Source organism: Durio zibethinus, chromosome 6 (genome assembly GCF_047325235.1).
Source record: "Durio zibethinus cultivar Kanyao isolate XHJ-2024 chromosome 6, ASM4732523v1, whole genome shotgun sequence".
Lineage (NCBI taxonomy): Eukaryota > Viridiplantae > Streptophyta > Magnoliopsida > Malvales > Malvaceae > Durio > Durio zibethinus.
Window position 1 is genome coordinate 21671656 of NC_143167.1, and position 6112 is coordinate 21677767.

Genomic DNA, 6112 nt, shown 5'->3' on the forward strand with positions numbered 1-6112 from the left:
ATGATCTTAAAATTTAAATTTAGACAAAATATCACTGGAGTTAGAAAATAACTCAAATCAAACCCGTCCAATCTAGCACCGACAGCGTAGCGGACTGATTTAGATTAGAGGTAGTAATACTAAAGGACATAGAGCGAGAGAAACAGTGAATAGCCAAATAGGATTCAAACAAAGGGAAAAAATGGCGGTAACGAGCGAGGTATTGACCACTTCGCTTCTTTCCCGTTTCGATCAAATTCACCAGGTAAATCACTCTGTTTCTCTCTTTGGTAGTTTTTTCATTTCCTACCTTATCTTAGCCTAGCTGGGTTTTCCTTTTTGCTTGGTTGCTGATTTAAGGTTGGAAATGGAATTACTACTTTATTGCAAATGGGTTAGATTAGGTGAAAACTTTTCCAATTCCCAAACAGACTTTGCAGTGCCAAATGTCCTCCTTCTCTGTTCTTCGTTTTGTATTTAATAAATTGAAAGAAATTTACGAGATTTTCTTTGTGATTATTCAGGATTTGAAGAGGAGAATTGAAGAGATTCAGTTTCTGAAATCAAAATGGAATGTAAAAATAAAGAGAAGAGAAGCTCTTGAAATCACTTGTGACTCTCTAAAACATGGTTGTTCCTTAATCTTTTTTATTTACTTAAAGATCATTACCTGATAAAGCTTTTCTCAATTGCTACCCTAGTATTTCTTTTGCTTTTTGTTACAATCAAATTTTTGGTAGGAAGGAAATGTAGGAAAGAGAAAAAAAAGCTGAAGGGAAAAATTGTGATGGATGAGAAATAGAGGGAAAGGAATAGATTGGAGAAAAAGTGTAGGTAAAATGATTAATTCAAGTTAAATGAGTCCATTTTCCCCTTAAAATTTTTGGCAGGAGTGGAATTGAAGGGAACTTAAGGTGCAAATCCACCGATTTTCATTTTCTTTCCCTTTTTTCTCTTCCATAACTCAATGCACATTAGTGGCAAGAAAAATCTACATCGTTTATGCATGTAAATATACTCGAATACATGTAATTTAGGATGATCGATCTCGTTTATCATCTGTTATTGCCATGTTAAATATTTCAATCCCATCCATTGACGCCTCTTGTTTGCTCCTCAGTTATAACTTTCCTTTTATGTCCTTAGCCTACACATCTTTTGCAATTTATATACCAAAATTTATTAATAAGAAGTTCAAACCAATAGTAGGGTTGAATTGTGTAGTGAATTAAACATAACCTCTTTAATTTTCCAGAGATTGAAAGAACTTCAGAGAAGGAATGATGACTATTGGAGTAAAGAAGAGGCATGTATCTTTGGAGCTGAACTCTTCATTCTCCTAGTCGAATTGTAGACTAGAATTTAGAAAAACTAGAATTTCTAATTTTAAATGTCATATTTAAAATAACATATTCAGGATGTGTTTTATTATATGATAGAATAGGATAAGATATATTATGAATAAGATTAGATTAAATAATGACATCGTATCTTATATTTGATTGGCCTATTTAGCGTATAAGATTAGGAATAAGATAGGATAAAATTATATATGATAGGATTAGATTAAATAATGTCATCTTATCTTGTATTTGATGTGTGCAAAGATTAAGATATAATAATTTTATTTATTAGTCAAAATTATTATTTTTCAAAATTTATACAATTTAAATTATTGATATAATTTTTAAAAGTATAATTAGATATCTAAGTTTATTCTCATGAATTAAAAATAATTTTCTCCACTTGGGGAGGATGGAATCATCCTATGTCATCCTATCTCTATATTATATATTTTAATTTAATTTCTGTTTATTCTATTATATGTAATTTTTATTCTATTAGTCTATTCTATTTAGTATTATATATATTAGTAATTTAGTATAATATTAATGTATTTTTATTTTTTATTTTCAGTAATTTGAATATATTACATTTAAATCCGCTACTTTTTGGGTCTAACCATACGAGATCTTTTAAAGTCATATGAGTTCCCATAGAATGTGGGTGATTGAAATGCAAAAGAAAATGTCTCCACGAAATGTCTTGCGATGAATTCCCATCATCTCGTTGGGGCTAAAGACAATCTTTTTAACAAATGTGCATGACAGTGCGAAATTGAAATCTCTGAGCAGGAACATAGGAAGGTTATGGAATTGATTAAGAAAGACCAAGTAAATGAAGGTGGGGATCTAGAGGCTAAAGTTAGGTAAGTTTCACATGAGTAAGTTGCTTGATGGAATTCATTTTTTGGTTGTAAACAGGGATTTAAATAACGGTCGTGGTACGTTTTTAGTGGCATCGCGTTTATCGTATTTTCAGATATAACGGAGATTGTTGTGGTTATCAAGGTCATTGCGATCGTGAATTTTTTTTAATTTTGCATAATTTGTTATAAAAAATAATTATTATAATTCTAATAATAAAAACTCTTATTTAATGATTTTTAAAATAGTTTATCATACTATTTTTTTATTTTCTAAAAAAATTATTCATAATTTTAGTTAGATTATAATAAAACATTCATATTTGGTTTAACAACAAAATTTTTGCTTGAGTCAAGTTCATATTCAATATTAATTTTAGACAAATCAAGATATTAACAAAACATAATATATTAAATACCAAGCATCTATATTTAATGAAATTACAAACTTAAAAATATAATAATTTTTGTCAATTATAATTATTGATATATATTTTAAATTTTACCACATGATATGAGGAGGATCAAATTCTCTATTTTTATTTTGAGAGTCAAGTTGACTCCATTTTCATTCCTATGGCCTTTGTTCTTGATGCATTTGAGGTGGAGGATATATTTAAGGATGGTACATCTATGGTAAGGGATACATTTGTGGTAAATGATACATTTGAGGTGGATGATATATTTGTGGTGGATAATAACTGTATAAAGGTGGATAACTATAAGTAGGTTGAAAATTAGGTTGTTTCGGTAAATAGTAACGTCCTTAAATAATAGCAGATGATTCACTATACTCAAAGTTATTAGAATTTGATTTCCTACCTGAAGATGAAGAACCTCTAGAAATATCTTAATGGTGCTTTTTTGCATTTCCTTTTGATCGTGTTGTATCTACACTTTTACCCCCACTAGATTCAGCAGATGGATTTACTTCATATTTTGTCATGTTAATAAAAAGTCCACCAATAGCAACAAGGCCAAATTCTCCTCCAAGTGGGCTATAAGGTCGATTTGCATCCACATTACCACCAAAATTTGCACCATCACCATCACCATCATCTGGACTTAAACTCCCACCATTATCACTTTGATTTGGTGTTGGATTTGAACTTGAATGAAACACATTCCTTTCTTAAGATTGGCGTGATTGTTCAACATTCATTTCATTATCAGAATTATCTGTAGGCAACCAATTAGAGTTTTGACCATCTGACAGAGGGTTTTTTTCTCTTGTAGTCATTCAATTAGTAGATCATCATCTTAAAAAATATGGTCAAGGCTAATAGGATTAAAACTATTATTTATCTCGTCAATGCTCATTCTTTTTTTATGTCTTATCCTCAACCTCATGTTGTAATAGGTATATGCAAGTTTTTGAAGTTTTTCAAACTCCAATCTGTTTCTTGCTTTGGTGTGAATATAGCTAAATATGCTCCAGTTACGTTCACAATTTGTTATAGATGCTGTTTGACTAAGCACTTTGATTGCTAGTTTTTGTAATTCAGGAACATAAGTGTCATATATCATCAACTACTCAACTATATAAAATTATTTAAATTAAATTTGAATGTGCTATTCAATTAAATAACATAAATAAATTATAATTATTTAATTTACTAATTACTTGGATTCATTTACTTCTAAGCTTTTTGTGCATGTAGAGTATCAAATGTTTCATGCTTATCTCGAAATAATAATAACTACATCAATTGAAAATACAATAATAAATAAATAAATAAATAATAATTTTATTTTTAATACATAAAATAAATGTCAAAGTTATAAAATAGTATTAAATACTAGCCTGATTAATCATTCTGATTTGAGTATCTGTATAAGGTTCTAATCTTTCAATAGTTGCTCTTGTACCGTCTAATGGTTTTTTAAGTATATTTTCAAAATGCTCTACTCCAAATTGAAATTGTGGATTTAGATAGTAACCTAAACATAATTCATAACAATATTATATTAAAGTAATAAAAAATAAATATATAAGCAATTTAAGCATAAAAAATAAACATATTTTTTTAAGTACAATTTATATTCTTGGTTTGTTTACTAGCTGAATATAAGTCAGAATGCATGAAACTCCATCTATTATCAATAATCTTTTCACATTCAGCAGAATAACAATAATTTTATTGAATTGCTTATTTAGCTCTATTTATCATCTCGTAAATAAATTACATTATTGGTTTTTCATCACCATCAATAAAGTGCAATACTTTTACCAAAGGCTCATAAACTTTTATTATATCACTTGCTTTTTTCCAAAAATCTTTTCCAAAATGATTTTTTTAGCTTCATATGCATGCCTTGATTTTTGTTATCCTCATTTTGATTTTTTAAATTCCTATGTATTCAACAATAGATTTTTAGAGTAATATATTTTAAATTAATATTTTAAACAATGATATCATAAAAAGATGTTAGATTTAAATAGTTATACTAATTACTAAGTACTAACCTTTGAATTGAACATCTCTTACAAACCTTGCTTTTACCTTATTATTTTTTCTAACTGTATGAAATGAGTGACAAATCGGGTAAGAGTAGGATGAAGTATTTGCTTCTCTTGTATATATTTCTTTAATAAATTAACAGTCCAAATGTGATTGTATATAAAACAAGTCATTTTTTTTGCATCATCCAAAACCTTTACCACATTTTTTTCCTTGCCAATATCTTCAAGGCACAAGTCTAAACAATAAGCTGAACATGCTATCCAATACAAATATTGTCTCTTCTTCATTAGTCTTTTTCTTGCAGCTTTAAGTGCTGCCTCATTATCAGTGACTATTTGAACAATGTATTTTTTTTCAATTTCTTCCATAGTTTCATCCAATAATCTGTAGTAGAAGTTTGCATCTCTACTATGAACACTTGAAACATCTATAGATTTTTAAAAGATGGTCCCTTTACTACAGTAAACAAGAAAATTAATGATATGCATTTGATTCAAACTGTTGGTCCAACCATCACACATCAAAGTGGCACCCAATTCATTCCAAGAAGGTTTTAATCCATTAACTCATTCATGAATTTGTTGATATTCTGACTCTAAATACACATTTGAGATCTCATAAGATGTTGAAAGTTTCACATGTTGGCTAATTTTTGCTACCACAGAAATCAGATTATGTAACCATAAAGAGTTTGCTAACCGAAAATGAAGTCGATCATATATAAAAAATTTTGATAATGATTCACCCATCTTCTTTCTTAATGTCTTTAAAAATGAATCATTTATTTTTTGTTGCTTTGAACTTTTATTTCTAATTAATTCAGGTATAACCCCTCTTAATGAAAATTCAGACTCATTTTGAGTTGATATTCTTATTTTTTTTCTCAAAATATTCAGCAACTGAGTCATGAGAGCTTCGTCCCTTTTCATGTATGTTACTCCAACCACCAGTTTTTTGTCTGAATTCTTGTCTTCTTTGCCACTCATGTTGTAATTGGATACTATCTCGTATAGCTTGTCTAGTAGCGATGTCTTCATCAATAAAACCTTCATAGTCATAGTCTTGCCCATTTAATTGTGATAAGAATTCATTTTTTCTCCTTTTGTTCTCAACTTTCTTTGATTTAATTTCTTGAAGAAGTTTCATCATACTTTCTTTTACTAAACCTACTAATAATATAGTTAAGAAAAAAAATGATAAATTAGTTGCACATGCTTATGTAATTTTGTAATTTTTATTAAGAAATTAACAATAATATTTTCAAAGGAATTATAAAAACATAACATACCAGTAACGTTGGGGCATGATGTAATATTATCAGTTTTATAAGCAATGTGTTCCTCAAAACATGTTATTCCTCTTTTTACAATTTTATCACAAATTTTGCATAAAACATTTCTTTTTATATTTGGCATAGGTGTTCTAAAATGTCAGCCTATATCATCACTTGGTGTGCCTTCTA

At 28.5% G+C, this 6112-nt stretch overlaps 1 long non-coding RNA gene across 1 annotated transcript; it reads left to right on the top strand.

Moving 5' to 3' along the window:
* Window positions 1-74: 74 nt before the first annotated feature.
* On the top strand, window positions 75-1576 carry LOC149518490 (uncharacterized). The gene is made up of 3 exons (XR_016343337.1): window positions 75-244; window positions 504-609; window positions 1235-1576. It is a non-coding gene; the product is annotated as an uncharacterized LOC149518490 (long non-coding RNA).
* The last annotated feature ends 4536 nt before the right edge of the window (window positions 1577-6112 follow it).